The following is a 16,784-nucleotide window of genomic DNA, read 5'->3' on the forward strand; positions in this document are numbered from 1 at the left end:
GAAATACACATGCTAGCCTTTCGAAATTTTCTGCTGGGATATGCGTTACAGCTTCGCAAATTTTACCCCTACCGGAACCAAAGATGTATACACATCAAAAAAAGTGGACTTGGCACCTTTTCACCTTTAGGTGCCAATATGTACACAGCTAGCTAAATTGTCAGAAATCTGTTAGATATCCGTCAAACTCGTCGGAAAAAAGTCAGAAATCTGTATGATTTTGGCCGATATCGGTCAGAGAAGTATATGGAGAGGTTGACAGGAAGTCTAACCGACACGACGTGGGACTTAATTACTGACGATTCTAACGGATATCTAACAGATGTCTGAACAAATAATCACGAGAAATAACAATTATTAGACGTGTATGCCCGAAATCGGACATAATTCGATCAGACATATAAGATAAGGCGATAAATAAAATTCTCCAGACATTTCGCCAGAAATCTGTACGACACATGTAAGACTTGCCCAAATAGTCAACTTTTTATTCCGACTTGTCTGATATCAGAAATTGTTTGGAAAATGTTGTAGCTGGGTCAGTTTTGCCACTTTGTGAGAAGTTCCTCAGAACGTGAGGAATTTCGGGTGCGCTTGAGTATTTTTTGATGCTTTTTATTTTGAGGAATTTTCTCTCGATATATTTGTTGATAACAAATGCAGCCATGTTTTACACAAGAGAGTTGTTAATTCGCTCTGCAAATTTTTGAACAAAAAGCTTTCCGAAGTTTTTTAAAGAGCGAAATACATCACACAAGTGGCTTGTCAAACATTCTTCAAACCTACTTTTCCCATTTCGCCACATACCATGCAAACATGACTCGTTCAAGCAAAGAATTTTGGTTTTCTTCCGGCTCACAAAGTAAAAGCGTTTGGTTTTCTTCGATTTTTTTCTCTCGCGTTCTAATTCCGTTGCGAATGAGGCGATTTTATCATACACAACGTAAGCGGTTTGATCAGAAGTCGAAATGGCGGCCAGAAAATTATGAGGTGGGTTTTGTCAAAGGCTGAGGTATGCTCAGCCGCTCCAGAGTCCAGCGAACGTCCCACTAACCCCCACCAAATAAAACACAATAGGGGTATTCTCCAAATCTTGCAAAGCCATTGCACGTAGCACGGATTGCACGGATTGCATAAATTGCAAACACACAACAAGAAAATTCATGGGAAACAACATTTCCTATCGCTGCAAAATATGCAACGTCGAAACCCATGTATATATTTTGCAAAATAGCATAGCAAGATAATAGCGACCCTGTGCTAGTTGTTTTGTTGTTGGAATTGCTACATATTTCTCTCATTCCTCTCATCTCGCTCACTTAATTTTTTTTTGCTGTCTCTTGTTATTGTATTTGATACATAATTTCGCTGCTTGCTCCCCATGCATGCTACCACTTTGCAATGGGGTGTTCTCGTACTCTTCGAAATTTGGAATAGTATTTTTGCCTTTCGTGCAATCCGTGCATCGTGCAAGACTTCGAGAATACCCCTAATGATTTGTGTAAAGAGCGTGGCAATGAGAACAGTCGCGGTGGTTGTGACGGCGACGGCGATGGCTGCGACGGCAGCCTGCAGTTCCCTTGCAGTGGTGGTGGCGGCCTTAGCGGTGACGTTGGAAGTGGCCAATATAATGATGAGGGCGGCAGCGACCTTCCGCAGTGGTGTTGTATGCGGCCCTGATTGTGGTGGAGGGTGAATGCGGCCCTTATAACTACGACGGTGACAGCAGTACTGGGCGATGATGGCAGTGGCGATTACCGTACTCGTGACGGGTAGGAGCGGTCGGCCTGGGGCGACGATAATGGCGGCGGCCCCACAGAGGGTCCTGATGGTGGCTACGGTGACAGCGGCGATATTAGCGTTCGCAGTCCTCGGTGATGATGGCGGGCCGCCCACGGACAAAACAGTTTTGACTAGGCTAAACTAGATCAGGGGACACAGTCAGGGCTATCACGGAATCCATCGTAGAAAATCTACGAATTCGAATGCCTGCTACGAATACGAAAAAATTGCTATCACTGAATCCGAGTGAACTCGAAAATATCGTTGCCAGCTTCGAATGCTGATTCGAAATTTTCGAGTTCACTCGGATTCAGTGATAGCAATTTTTTCGTATTCGTAGCAGGCATTCGAATTAGTAGATTTTCTACGATGGATTCCGTGATAGCCCTGACTGTGTCCCCTGATCTAGTTTAGCCTAGGCAAAACTGTTTTGTCCTAAGATTGGGTTTGGGCGATAACATATACAAGTAGCCCATATTTGGAAGGAAAATGAATTAGAAATAGAAGTAACGGTCTCACAAAAGAGTAACATTCCCTCTCTGCAATGAAGAATTTTTCGCGGAGAAAAAGGCTTAACCGACGCTGCGGGCACTAAAAAAAATTAAACAGAGTGCAATATGGCACTTAAGCAGAAAATAGGTTTCCCTATAACTTGGTAACGGTACTTCGCAGGACTTTGATAGCTGGTGCGTATGGTGGTAGGTAATCGATTTCTGTCAAAAACAGAAAATCGAAAAAATTTCGCTTACGCCCTTTTGGCGTTTAGGGCTCGATATGTATGTAGATGTGTATGGCCATCCACAGAAATATTAAATATGTGTGCACTAATGAAATTTACCTTTTTATGAGGTGGGTTTTGTCGAAGGCGGAGGTATGCTCAGCCGCTCCAGAGTCCAGCGAAGGTCCCACTGGCCCTGATTGTGGCGAGGGAGACTACGGCCCCTTTTTACTATGACGGTGACTGCGGCCCTGGACGGCGTTGCTTGACGGTGCTCGTGACGGGTAGTAACAGCGGCCTGGGGCGACGATAATTGCGGAGGCCCAGTTATAAAGACAGTGGTAGCCGGCCCTGATGGTGGTGACAGCGGCCCTGGTTGTCGATGGTTACCTTTCGATGCCCAGGGGGCCGCACTAATCATCAGTTGTCCGCAGGTCACCAATCTGGATCGCCAGTACACTACCGCCCTAAGGCCGACAGTTGTACCGAGGACCGCCCGCTATTCACCGTCACCCAGGGCCGCCGCAATAACCGTTGCCACCATTAGGGCCCACACTGCTGCTCTAATCACCGGGGGCCGCTACTATTACTATCTATCGAGGACCGCCCGCTATTCACTGTCATCCAGGGCCGCCGCCATAATCATCATCACCGCTAGGGCCCGTACCGCTGCTCTCATCACCGGGGCCGCTATTACCACTGCCGCCCCAAGGCCGAAGCTACAACCGTGGGCCGCCCGCCACCATCACCGAGGACTTCGAACGCTAATATCGCCAACCAAGGCCGCTGTCACCGTTGCCACCATCAGGGCCCGCTTTGGGGCCGCCGCCATTATCGTCGCCCCAGGCCGACCGCTCCTACCCGTCACGAGGACGGTAATCGCCACTGCCATCATCGCCCAGTACTGCTGCCACCGTCGTAGTTAAAAGGGCCGCCTTCACCCTCCACGACAATCAGGGCCGCATACAACACCACTCCGGAACGTCGCTGCCGCCCTCATCATTATATGGGCCACTGCCAACGTCACCGCTAAGGCCGCCACCACCACTGCAAGGGAACTGCAGGCTGCCGTCGCAGCCATCGCCATCGCCGTCGCCGTCACAACCACCGCGACTGCTCTCATTGCCACGCTCTTTGCTACGATTGACGCGTACCACTGCTAATCTTGCTGTCACTAGTAGCACTCCCGTCGCCGTACAATTACGCGCCCAATAATCTCTGACACCAACTGCCGACTCTCTCTCTTTACCTTCCGCTCTCCCCTGCACGACAAGTTGCCGGCCTTCTAGATAGCATCATGTGTGTGTGGGTGTGTTCGACTTAATACAAAAATCATTGCGTTTTATTTGGTGGGGGTTAGTGGGACCTTCGCTGGACTCTGGAGCGGCTGAGCATACCTCAGCCTTCGACAAAACCCACCTCATAATTTTCTGGCCGCCATTTTGACTTTTGATCAAACCGCTTACGTTGTGTATGATAAAATCGCCTCATTTGCAACGGAATTAGAACGCGAGAGAGAAAAATCGAAGAAAACCAAACGCTTTTACTTTGTGAGCCGGAAGAAAACCAAAATTCTTTGCTTGAACGAGTCATGTTTGCATGGTGTGTGGCGAAATGGGAAAAGTAGGTTTGAAGAATGTTTGAAAAGCCACTTTTGTTGTGTATTTCGCTCTTTAAAAAACTTCGGAAAGCTTTTTGTTCAAAAATTTGCAGAGCGAATTAACAACTCTCTTGTGTAAACATGGCTGCATTTGTTATCAACAAATATATCGAGTGAAAATTCCTCAAAATAAAAAGCATCATAAAATACTCAAGCGCACCCGAAATTCCTCACGTTTTGAGGAACTTCTCACAAAGTGGCAAAACTGACCCAGCTACAACATTTGCCAGACTATTTCTGATATCAGACAAGTCGGAATAAAAAGTTGACTATTTGGGCAAGTCTTACATGTGTCGTACAGATTTCTGGGCGAAATGGCTGGAGAATTTTATTTATTTCCTTATCTTATATGTCTGGTCGAATTATGTCCGATTTCGGGCATACACGTCTGATAATTGTTATTTCCCATGATTATTTGGTCAGACATCTGTTAGATAGACTTCCTGTCAACCTCTCCATATGCTTCTCTGACCGATATCGGCCAAAATCATACAGATTTCTGACTTTTTTCCGACGAGTCTGACGGATATCTAACAGATTTCTGACAATTTAGCTAGCTGGGTACATATTGGCACCTAAAGGTGAAAAGGTGCCAAGTCCACTTTTTTTGATGTGTATACATCTTTGGTTTCGGTAGGGGTAAAATTTGCGAAGCTGTAACGCATATCCCAGCAGAAAATTTCGAAGGGCTAGCATGTCTATTTCAGCATAAAATTTTTAATTTCATTAGAAGCACCCTGTGCTTACTTGCTATTGTAAATGATTGCATACATTTAGGCATATGCATGATAAGAGGAAATGCGGTACAATTGATTATTACTTCCGATTATGAAAAATCCGCACATGCATACGGCTTTGTACCTATGTATGTACATACTAGTCTGCCAAAGCGCTAGTTCCGCCCTACAAATTCAGAACTGTCTCTGAACTACTTNTTTACCTTCCGCTCTCCCCTGCACGACAAGTTGCCGGCCTTCTAGATAGCATCATGTGTGTGTGGGTGTGTTCGACTTAATACAAAAATCATTGCGTTTTATTTGGTGGGGGTTAGTGGGACCTTCGCTGGACTCTGGAGCGGCTGAGCATACCTCAGCCTTCGACAAAACCCACCTCATAATTTTCTGGCCGCCATTTTGACTTTTGATCAAACCGCTTACGTTGTGTATGATAAAATCGCCTCATTTGCAACGGAATTAGAACGCGAGAGAGAAAAATCGAAGAAAACCAAACGCTTTTACTTTGTGAGCCGGAAGAAAACCAAAATTCTTTGCTTGAACGAGTCATGTTTGCATGGTGTGTGGCGAAATGGGAAAAGTAGGTTTGAAGAATGTTTGAAAAGCCACTTTTGTTGTGTATTTCGCTCTTTAAAAAACTTCGGAAAGCTTTTTGTTCAAAAATTTGCAGAGCGAATTAACAACTCTCTTGTGTAAACATGGCTGCATTTGTTATCAACAAATATATCGAGTGAAAATTCCTCAAAATAAAAAGCATCATAAAATACTCAAGCGCACCCGAAATTCCTCACGTTTTGAGGAACTTCTCACAAAGTGGCAAAACTGACCCAGCTACAACATTTGCCAGACTATTTCTGATATCAGACAAGTCGGAATAAAAAGTTGACTATTTGGGCAAGTCTTACATGTGTCGTACAGATTTCTGGGCGAAATGGCTGGAGAATTTTATTTATTTCCTTATCTTATATGTCTGGTCGAATTATGTCCGATTTCGGGCATACACGTCTGATAATTGTTATTTCCCATGATTATTTGGTCAGACATCTGTTAGATAGACTTCCTGTCAACCTCTCCATATGCTTCTCTGACCGATATCGGCCAAAATCATACAGATTTCTGACTTTTTTCCGACGAGTCTGACGGATATCTAACAGATTTCTGACAATTTAGCTAGCTGGGTACATATTGGCACCTAAAGGTGAAAAGGTGCCAAGTCCACTTTTTTTGATGTGTATACATCTTTGGTTTCGGTAGGGGTAAAATTTGCGAAGCTGTAACGCATATCCCAGCAGAAAATTTCGAAGGGCTAGCATGTCTATTTCAGCATAAAATTTTTAATTTCATTAGAAGCACCCTGTGCTTACTTGCTATTGTAAATGATTGCATACATTTAGGCATATGCATGATAAGAGGAAATGCGGTACAATTGATTATTACTTCCGATTATGAAAACTCCGCACATGCATACGGCTTTGTACCTATGTATGTACATACTAGTCTGCCAAAGCGCTAGTTCCGCCCTACAAATTCAGAACTGTCTCTGAACTACTTCAAAAGGGATACAGAGCTGGACGGTTGAAACTCATATGTTGCTAGTTGCGCTGTCATCAATGTTACTCATCCTGGTCATGTGAAAGCTGACAAAAGATGCACAAATATACCATACTACAGTATTTTTTCGATTTTATTAGACCCTAGAACTAGTAACAAACTGTTTTCGTTTCTAGTTTATGGGGCAACTGCTAAAATATTTCCAAAAAAGTCGTTATTGGTAACATTAATGTATCTTTTATACATTTATACGTACGTATTAAATTGAATTCAAAATATAACCATAAATTTTAGTTAACCATTTCTTTTTTAAGTAGTCACAGTATATTGAGAGTTAAAATTTGTTTTTTATTATTTTATAAGAATATGGTCATGCGTGTTTTAAAACTTTATACAAAACAAAGTTAAATTTAACGATTTTTCATCAAAACTTTTGATTTTTTAATCAGATAAAAAAAAAAAAAACAATAGTGGTAAACAATCTCACTTTCAAATGGGGGTGCTATTGATATGAACGATAATGTATGTACATACGTAGATATATCACTGAGCACCCGAAATGTGTAGTTATGCAGTGATTTCTTGATGTGTATACATCTTTGGTTTCGGTAGGGGTAAAATTTGCGAAGCTGTAACGCATATCCCAGCAGAAAATTTCGAAGGGCTAGCATGTGTATTTCAGCATAAAATTTTTAATTTCATTAGAAGCACCCTGTGCTTACTTGCTATTGTAAATGATTGCATACATTTAGGCATATGCATAGTAAGAGGAAATGCGGTACAATTGATTATTACTTCCGATTATGAAAACTCCGCACATGCATACGGCTTTGTACCTATGTATGTACATACTAGTCTGGCAAAGCGCTAGTTCCGCCCTACAAATTCAGATCTGTCTCTGAACTATGTATGTATGTATGTATGTTTATTCATTATTTTCTTAATTCATAAAAATGTACAATAAAACAAATACATAATTTTAAAATAACAAATTCAGTCAGAAAATAGTTAATGACATAGTATGCTACAATAAAGAGCAGTGGAAATGTCATTTCATAATTGTTACATTAGTGGGGGGCATAAGTAGAAATCAAAATGTAGTTGCGAATATGATTAGTAAAGTTAAAAATTATTAAATTAAATATATGAATACAAATTTATGCATAAAAATTTAGGCAAAGCATTCAAAGCAATTTCAGAACCTACATCAAAATGTATTATGTTAAACCTTCAGCGGTAATGCATTACTTATACACTAAGGCCCACTTGCACAACGCCGAGTCATCTCCTTAACTAAGTTAATTTGATAAGTTGTCAAAAGCGTATGGATTTAACCCCCCATTTGACGTTAGCTCTGAGTTAAAAATATAAATTTTCGTTGTGCAAGTCAGCCTAAATAATAGGTCGCAGCAAAACTTCGATACCTTCATGATTGAAGCCAAAAAGCCATATTTTCACCTCTTTGAGGAACACTGAAAGCGATCTAATAAGCTGTATATCGTCGGGTAATTTGAGAAATAATTTACAAGACACTGTGGCGTAGAAGTTTCGAAAGAGTGTGGTGCGAAAGCTCGGAATTGCTATGTGAAATAACGATCTACTTCTCAGATTGTATGGATTGTATATAGGACTTTGAGTATATCCGCTCCTCATGAAAAAAATTTTCAAAACTTTAAAGTAGTACAAATGACGCAAAGGAAGAATATTTAACTTTTTGAAGAGATCCATGGAATGTGTCATGCGCCCAACGCTACATATTCTTCGAATAAGACACTTCTGCATGACTAAAAGCGGACGAACCTTATTAGCGTATGCACCACCCCAGCAACTGATTCCGTATTGTAATTTAGAGTGGATTAACCCATGGTATACCATTATCAATAATTTGTTGGAGCACAGTTTTTTCAAACTATAGAAGGAACGTACGGCTGATAGAAGGTAAAGCTTCATAGCCGAAATATGCGAAGACCAACTTAGGCTTTGGTCTATTATAACTCCTAAATACTTAAAGTCAGGAACAACTTCGATGTTAAAGCAATTATTGTTGCAGTTAATACTATGATAAAAAGTAGCTACAGCATTTTGCTGAGTGCAATTATTAGAGCATAATATATATCGCATACAGTTCGAGGCATGAAAAGTAAATGCGTTATTTGGTATGTCTTTGTTACCAAGACTAAAATACATTAACTTCGTTTTGTTGCTTGCTACCAGCTTGTGGCCTGCAAACCAAGATCTTAGCAAATGTAAGTCGTGGTTGATATCTACAAAAAGATTAAATGAGTTGTCTGATCCGTATGCAATGGCAAGGTCGTCAGCAAAAGCAGTAACCTTCCCAATAAAAGGCAACGAGAATACTGAATTGATATAAATCAAAAACAAGATTGGTCCAAGTACCGATCCCTGGGGTACACCTAGGGTTATAAATCTGGGTTCACTCAAATAATTTTCAATTTTAACTTTTTGAACTCTGTTCGTTAGGTAAGATTCAAACCATCTTAGGATGTTACCACGAAAACCAGCCGAATTTAATTTGCTCAAAAGAATAGTATGGTCAACCATGTCAAACGCTTTCGTAATATCGACGAATAAACTAGCACAACTCTTTCTTTCATCAATGGCCTTATATATAAATGAACAGAAATCTAAAAGAGCATCTTCAGTGGAGAGACCGGACCTAAAACCAAACTGCATTGGACTGAAGAAATTTATTTTATCCAGATATGCTAAAAGTCTACCCTTCACAGCTTTCTCGAAAATTTTGGTTATTGAAGATAATAAGGATATAGGTCTGTAGTTGTTTTTATCTTTTTTATTTCCTTTTTTAAAAAGAGGTATAACAGTAGCACACTTTAAGTGCTTCTGGAAAAACTCCAGAGAGTATACTTAAATTAAATAAATGCTTCAGAACGTCAACAATATACAATCCTATGCTCTTTAATATTCGATTTGAAATGTTATCACTTCCACTAGACCAGAATTTTTTAGGTTTTTGATTATGATCAGAATTTCTGAGCCGATATGGGATCAAAGAAAAAACTGTTACTGGGCGGGGCGAGTTCAGGATGCAATGGGTCAGTTTGACACGTACAAAAATTATAGTTGTTAAATATAGCGGGACCAGTACCCACGTTAACAAAGAAATCATTCAGCGCATTTGCAACTACCAGAGGATCCGAGACATCAGTGCCGTCCAAACTTAACACAAGCGAATCCGATTTGCTTTTTGATTTACGGTTAATAATTTGGTTTACAGCATCCCATTCTCTCCTGAGGTCACCATGCGCTGAAAATAATAAATCTTGGAAATATTTTTCGCGATTAGATCGGATTTCTTTATTTAGCGCATAAGTGAGGCCACGAACACGTTTCTTAAGCTTGGCATCTGTTGGACGTTTGCTGGATTTCAGACGTAAATTGTTTTTTACCTTAATCTTTCGAAGTAATTGGTGAGTTATCCAAGGCTTCAGAGCTAAAAGCGACTTTTTCCGATGAACAGTGAGACAAGAGTTGTTTATGTGAGCTGAAAGCGCATTTATAAACAGGCTATAAGCTTTTGTTACATCCGTTTCATCGAAAACAGTTCCCCAGTTTTCACAGAGAAGTGATTCTTGGAGTAATTTATAATCCAATCTTTTAGAATTACTTGCGTACAATAGTCTTTAAATGCCCTACTATTATTCAAGTTCACGAGTTGAAGGCCAGTCAGGCAATGGTCAGAGATGCCAAAGTTCAGATTTATACCGGCACGCATATGATCTACCATATTATTTAACCTAACGTATACATGATCAATACAGGTCCCTGAATCTGGGCGGGTGGTCTCTTGGATAACGGATGTTAAGCCATTGTCTGCCAGAAGCGCAAGATAGTTGTCCAACATTGAGTTAGTAGACAGTAAGTCAAAGTTGAAATCTCCTAAAATAAAAAGATTATTTGATTTTTCTGTACTTAGAAAAGTAGAAAACTCTTCATGAAAAAGTTTAAGGTCATGTGTGTGAAATCTATATACGCATACAAAAGAGAAGGATATATTGTTTAACTTCAACGACATTTTTAAAACATCAGCACTTGTTAGACTTAAGCTCGAAACTTCGCATTCGTAACAGTTTCGTATAAACATTCCAACACCACCTGCAGAGTAAGTATAATTTGCATTTGCAAAAAAATTGTAATTAGGAATACTGTAGTCATTAATTTCATAAGAAAAAATCCAAATCTCTGAAAGAAATATAATATCCGGAAGCTTGTTAAAGGCTTCAAGGTTGCAAACTAAAGGATCGAAATTACGCCTTAGACTTCTTATATTTTGATGCAAAGTAGTAAAAGTATTGTCTTCTGATGCCAGTAAAGAAGAATCTGTGATAACATTTATGGTAGGACTGTTATTTATAAAGACGGATCTTGAATTCATTGTTTGAAGTACACAGAGACTAAAATAAAAATTAATTTAAGAAATAACATTAAGGTCATCAAACGTTTTCACAATAATAGGCCTAGCATTTTCAGACTTTTTCATTAAAATTCTGGAATTAGACAACCATAAATATTTATAACCCTTTTCTTTTTTCACCTTACTAGCAGCTGAAAACAAACCTCTAAAATAGTAAGTAAAACTATTATTAATGTATATATTTTTCTTGCTGTCATCAGAAAATAGCGACGTATTAAGTCTTTTGTTTGCAGATCGCTTCGCTAGCATAAGTTTTTTCTTCATATCAGACGACTTCAGCTTGATGCAAACTATACTTTTTTTAATAGTGGTTTGAGATCGCTCCGAATTAATTTGCTTTACGTTTATTGCTTCAATCTCGTTGTCTAATACCTCCACATTCAATGCATCCCTGAAAATTTTGCCTATGCATTCTTTTGCATTTTCGTTGTTGACATTTGGCACTCCAACAATTTCAATGCAGTTTTCCAATTGTTTTTGCTCCAACCAGTTTAGCCTACTATCCAGACCATCCACCCTATTTTTCAACATTTGATTTTCTTCTTTCAATTGCTGCATTGCACTTAAACAGTCAATGTTTATTTGTTTGAGGCTGATAATCTCTTTAAACAATTGTTGTAGAGTTATTTCCTTATCATTTTCGTTGGTCGGCTCAAACAAATGAACAGTGCCAGTCTGTTCTGCTGTGTTCGCTGCTTTGCGCTGCTCACCTGCTTTTTGTTTTGTGCGCTCATCCTCTTTTGCGGTAGGTAGCGCGCAGATAGGAGAGACGTTTTGTTTGTATGAAGAGTTTGTTGCTCCCGATGTACTGGGTTGTTGAAGTTGGTTGACCACTGACTGAGTGGGCGTTGTTGTTGGAAGCAAAGTTTTTCTGCGTTCGACGCTGCATTTGTCACAACGATATTTTTTGTTGCTTGCTTTAAAAAATTCTATGTCAGCCGACTTTAAATTTACACAATTGTAATGATAATAGTTTTTACAATCAGAACACTCAATATTATTTCTGCTTAAGCGTTCAATTCTCACTTTGCATATTTGGCAATTCATTTTGGAAAATAAAATAGTTAATTTATGTGAATTTAAATCAAAGCGAGCGCCCCCACGTCCACTTTGCTTGACGACACGTATGTGAATATACTTCAAAAGGGATACAGAGTTGGACGGTTGAAACTCATATGTTGCTAGTTGCGCTGTCATCAATGTTACTCATCCTGGTCATGTGAAAGCTGACAAAAGATGCACAAATATACCATACTATAGTATTTTTTCGATTTTCTTAGACCCTAGAACTAATAACAAACTGTTTTCGATTATTTAATAGTATGTAATTCTCTAGTTTATGGGGCAACTGCTAAAATATTTCTAAAAAAGTCGTTATTGGTAACATTAATGTAACTTTTATATATTTATACGTACGTAAAAAATTGAATTCAAAATATAACCATAAATTTTAGTTAAGTTACACTTAACAGCAAAAGTCTGCGTAGACCATTTCTTTTTTAAGTACTCACAGTATATTGAGAGTTAAAATTTGTTTTTTTATTATTTTATAAGAATATTTAACGATTTTTCATCAAAACTTTTGATTTTTTAATCAGAAAAAAAAATAAACAATAGTGGTAAACGATCTCACTTTCAAATGGGGGTGCTATTGATATGAACGATACTGTAGTACATACGTAAATATATCACTGAGCACCCGAAATGTGTAGTTATGAAGTGATTTTTTTTTTAATTTCCAATGTTTTTCATTTTAAATATTATTCGTTAAGTTTTTATTTAAGTAGTCTCATACTTCATAAACCATTAAAATTCAAATTCCTAACTGTGCTGCAAACTTGATAGAACTCTGAAAACTGTTCTCATTTTCGTTGTTGGTGTTTCCGACAGGGTAGGAGTGTCATGTAATGTGGAACGATTTTTCGTCATCCCTTTCGAACGAAAAATGACACTGAAGATAGCACAACGCCTAAACCGGTTTGTCTCCAAACCAAATTTGACAAGGGATGGCGGAAAATCGTTCCACATTACATCTAAAAACTGTCTTCAAATTTCAAACTTTTTAATCAGGGATTTTCATATAAATACATATTTCGAGTATTCTGTTTTTAGTGTAGTAAAGTGTAATCTTGCATCTGAAACAAAAATATTTAATTAGGAGGATACCTTCGAGTCGTGCGAAGAAAGAGTTATAAAAAATCAGTGCGATTAATTATTCTAAAATTTAATGGGCTATAGAACTGCATATTTATAAACTCTGATTTAAAATATTGAAGTTTTGGTAACAGTTTCTAGAATTCTACTAAATTTCCAATACAGTTAGAAAAGTGAATTTATTTGTTTATGTTATAATACTTATGAGCCATCCTTAAATAAAAAATTTACGAAAACTATTGTGAATATTCATTATTTTATATATTCTTAATTCAATGCCGGTAGTCTATGCATTACCTTTCAATAAATTTAATACAATTTAATGCTGAGTTATGACAAATAAGCATTCAATATATCACCTTTTTTCAAATTTTTTGAAGCGACTTAGTTTAGATTTTTAATAATAAGCATCTCAGAAATACCCATTATACGTAAAAATATAAATTATTTTTAAGAATAACGGTTTTAGAAAATAAAGGAATACCTGACACTTTATGTTCCCAATTAAAAACACAGTTTGCCTCAAACAGTAAATTAGTGCAAATCAAATAGCTCTTTAAATATTAATTAAAGTACATATTTTTTATATACAAAATTATATCCGTGCTTATTTAAAGGAAAGGTTCTATACTATAGTTCTTAGAACCAGCTCAAACCAAACCTAATTTTTCTAGCCCGGAGATAACCCTTTTTGAACTGTCTAGGAACTGTTGTTATATGAACTATCTCAGAGCTATCTAAGCCAGAGTCAGCTCAGAATAAGTTCAAAAGTTCTGCAGAGGGCGACAATTGTCATTTCGTAGGACATCGCCATGTTAAAAAAGACAGTTGAAATCATTGAGTTGGGATAGATGAAGAACCAGTACCGTACCTTTTCAGGCTCAGCGCAAGTTCTGAACCAGTTTGATTTGCTGCAGGGTATGAACTCATTTGTTGCAACTGGTTTTGATATTCGTAGATGGTTTTAGGCACAGGTTTAGTCGTCTATTTTGATAAAAAAGCACTGCGAAAATTTAAAAAAGTACTGAAATCATTTTAACTGAGACCGTTGATGACTGAAGAACATACATGAATATATGTATGTATAATGTGACCAACTATTTCATAGCGCTAAGAAGTACAGATTAGGTTGAGTTACGTTAACGCCGCGAGCCAATTACGAAATTTCGAATGCGGCTAATTTCGATGCCTGAGAGCTCAGTGTTTGTTCACAAGTGCGAGCCCAAATGTTTTCATCTAAGCCTCGCGAAGGTTGGACAGTCTAAAATAAATTGTGGAGATGATTCCACTTCAACTTCCTCTTGAATATTAGGCTTCTACGACAGCCACCGCTGATCGCCAACTGAGTTACCTGGTTCAGGTAACCTTGAGCTAGAATAAAAAGGGTGTACAGAAATCGTCCCTTAACCAAAAGTCCCACATCATCTACATAGGCGATCACCCGACAGCCCACTTTTCCAGTTCCTCTAGAAGGTCGTTTACAACCGCAATCCAGGGCGGGGGAGAGAGAACACCACCTTTAGGAGGGCTCCCATTGACTCCCCCACTTCGCCGCGACAGTTCTGTCACAAAGGAAACTTATTAGGTTGGTTTCAACCCCCAGCTGCGCAGATATGATGCCATCGGCCCCCTGCGACTTTAATGGTTCGAACGAATTTATCGTCCAGGCCATGTGACGAATGTCCAGAAGAACGGAGAAGAACAGGACCTGGGGGGAGATTATGTAACGAGTTAGCGACAATTTTCGAATCGCTATTGCACTTTTTGACGAAAAAACATTTATATCATGCGTCAAAAAGTGCGATAGCGATCCGAAAATTGTTGCTAACTGGTTAGAGAATCTCCCTCCCGAAGTACAAAATATCGCAAAGAAGCACATTTGACTGTACTTCGAAGTACGAAGTACAAGAGCGAAAAAAGAAGTACTGTACTTCCGAAAGAAGTACGGTTGGTCACATTATGCATGTATAATATACATATGTATGGCTGATATAACAGCTCTGATCCAATACTTTTCGTGTAAAACCCTGGAAAAAGGTCAAACAGCAAAATCACTTCTTGAAGTGAGAGTAAAAAGTGAGTAACAGTAAAACGTACGGAACAAAAAAAGCATCGGGAAAAAACATGCAACTTCAATCTCCACACAACTCTCCAAAAATTGCTCTCATTCACATGAACCACAGATTATATTCCGAAAAGAAAAACAAAATTTAGTTATATATACAAATAGAAATGCTTAAACTATAAGCTCAAAAGCAGTAATTGATGCGGTGTTTTAACGCCCTTGAGTCGCAAGTATATACAGGTATCATATTTTATCAATCATACCGATAATTTCATGTTTTAAAAGAATTAAAAATGAAAATGAATAATAATATCCCAATGGTTTTTACCCTCCATTCCTGCCCATCCGCAAGAGGGGCGCAGTCCGCATGACGTACGGAACCACTATTTTAAATTTTTGCGCCGAGTCACGATAGGCAGGAGTTTGTCAAGTGTCGAGATCTAAAACTGTTAAGCTACAGAACTAAATTCATCAGCCGATCATATGTCTTTATTTTAATGATTCATCTATAGAGAGAGGACAGTATCGATTTCTTAATGCTGAAAAGCGGATCTGATATATCAAACGTGCTGGAGACGGAGTGGGTCGTGCAATTCAAAATTAGTTTTACAAGCTTTCAGAAATAGGGGGCAAAAGTGTCTTGATACCCGGGAGGGAACATTAAGGCTAACTTCGCCAAGAAGAAGTGGACTTGAAATTGAGCCTGTTAGTAATTTAACTATAAAAATTGTACCAAGCATTTGCCTGCGGCTGGAAAGTGTAGGAAGATTAATAAGTTTTAGTCGGCTCGTATAAGGTGGAAGGTTATATTGAGAATCCCTACGGAAATTTCTTAAAGCAAAAAGTAGGAATTGTTTTTGAATTGATTCTATCTTGTCTGAGTAAATTTGATAACTTGGATTCCAAACCACCGAACCGTATTCCAGAATTGGCCTAACTAATGTTGTTGTTAAGAAACTTAAATCAGCAAAATGATCAAAATTAAGTGAAATTAATGTTTAATTTCTATCCTAACCAACATGTGTATGTATGTAACTGAATCGCCTAATAATACCTTTACATATAACAAGTTTTTCCACATTTTCGAGCTTAACTCCCTAATCTGTAATTATAAAAAAGATTAGCCATACAAAATTATAATTATAAAATTATCCCAGATTATATCGATAACTTTTTGGTGTCCAATCTAGTTTTATCGATTATACTTGCGAAGAAGAGGAGGAATGTCAAATGAAAAAGTAAACAAAAATTTACGCTAGTAGGGAAAAGAGGTTTGTAAAGGTTTTTTAATAAAGTATTCAGTTAAAATGTATTTAAAAGCATAATATGTGTAGCAGAAAAAAGTGACCATGGTGGCACAGAGAAGAAGTTTAACTTTTCCTCGAGTTGTGTGAATAACAAGCATAACCAATTTGACAGCTAACGACTTTGACTGAGAATATATTTATATGTAAACATACTATGCTTTGCCGTTCGCAAATGTTTACACATCAAATTTCATGAGTACCTGGTACTCACGCCTTTTTTTACAACGCTTTTATCAACTTGCAATGTTGTATGTCCAGACCACCATACTATAAATATAGCAAATGTATTTATGGCAAACCTAGTCTATCAAAGACATACAATTAGAATAACTCTAGAGATAGATGTCGCCTCGCCAGAAG

This window comes from Rhagoletis zephyria, unplaced genomic scaffold (assembly GCF_001687245.7).
Source record: "Rhagoletis zephyria isolate East Lansing unplaced genomic scaffold, Rhagoletis_zephyria_1.1 Rzeph_scaffold_01478, whole genome shotgun sequence".
NCBI classification, from domain to species: Eukaryota; Metazoa; Arthropoda; class Insecta; order Diptera; family Tephritidae; genus Rhagoletis; species Rhagoletis zephyria.